This window comes from Triticum aestivum, chromosome 5B, assembly GCF_018294505.1.
Source record: "Triticum aestivum cultivar Chinese Spring chromosome 5B, IWGSC CS RefSeq v2.1, whole genome shotgun sequence".
NCBI classification, from domain to species: Eukaryota; Viridiplantae; Streptophyta; class Magnoliopsida; order Poales; family Poaceae; genus Triticum; species Triticum aestivum.
The window spans coordinates 587,332,132-587,333,544 of NC_057807.1; positions in this window are offsets into that span (position 1 = coordinate 587,332,132).

Here is a 1,413-nt window from a genome sequence, read left to right on the forward strand (position 1 = left end):
ACGTGTTGGTCAACAGCCTGAAATGTTGTCCTAATTTTCAGCGATCCCGGACCTAGTAAGACTTGCACGAGGAATGAATGACCGAAACACTTTGGCCTCGTGAATGCATTATGCGTGCAAAAGGGCACCAAGGTTTGTCAACTTGCCACAGCATGCACGCTCATGGCATGACGATCACATCACAAAAGGCGATGGATCGGCGAAAGGCTCGGGCAAAGGTTTGCTCGGATTTTACTGCTCCTGGCTAGGACCGCATGCATGGATGAAATGACCCCTTGCCGTTCGTTCGTTCGTCCCATAAAGGTTTTTGCACAAAGCTGAGACGCACCACTGGTTACTGCTTGCCACCATGCCCTGCAACAGCGTTGCCAAGATCGCCAGCATCTGCATTGGTATCTGCAAATATTCCACCGTGCTCTTCCGTCCATCTGTTCGTTCATTCATTTCGCTGGACGGATGCGACGTGTTTCGGAGATGATCTGGGTTTTGGAGGGTATGTGATGATGTGAACAGAAGGAACTACAGTCCGAACAGCAGATTGTGGGTTGTAAGTTTGATGCATGATGGAAAGCACTCACTCGTCGGTGTCGAACTTGACCTGACTGAAGACTCAACAGCACGAGACAGAGGCAGCTTCAGCTGGCCTGAAGCCCGGCAGCCATCGAAAACCTCCAAAGGTAGGGGGAAAAACACTCGAGCCACCCTTGACCGTAGCCTTTCTCTCGAACTCCGACGCTCTCAAAAAAGTTGAAGCAGGCTTAGCTAGAGAGGCTTTACCGAAAGGCTCTCCCGCGCCTGCTTTCGCATCCCGTTGGGCTGCTACCGGATTCCCCTAGGTTTCTGTAGCCTGACCAGCCACAACTCACAGCTGTTGTGCTAGGACAAATGTTCAAGAAAAACAGAGACAAAACAGTCATTCCGATTTGCCCAAATTTGCTCATAACCCAGCCAAAAGTAAGCACAAACACCCTATGACCTGTTGCCTCGTGTCATGGGTCATGACAAGCTTCCATAGTCTCTTGGGCGCGTTCGATAGGCTGTATATAGCTCATCCAAGCCCGGGCAGGATCAAAAAAGCCGGTTTGGTTGTGTGCAAGGAGATCCGGCTCGCTTTGGCACGATACTTAGAGCACCCAGAGTCTTGACTCGTTGGAAACACTCGAATCAGCTGTTTCCAGCGAGGCAGGCTGACTTGGACGTAAAAGCTGGTCCCGGCGTAGGGCGCGGTGCAGGGGGATTCGGGCGAAGATGGCGGAAGATGAAAATTGACAGAGGCAGGATGGCGCGAAATATACCCTCACCCTCCCCACCCCCCTCCCCATTTACTCGCTCACCCTGGATCAAGGAAAAGCCCTTTCTATGTTCTTGGCACCAGCGGCAACGACGACTCGGATCTGAGGAAGCGGCGGCGTT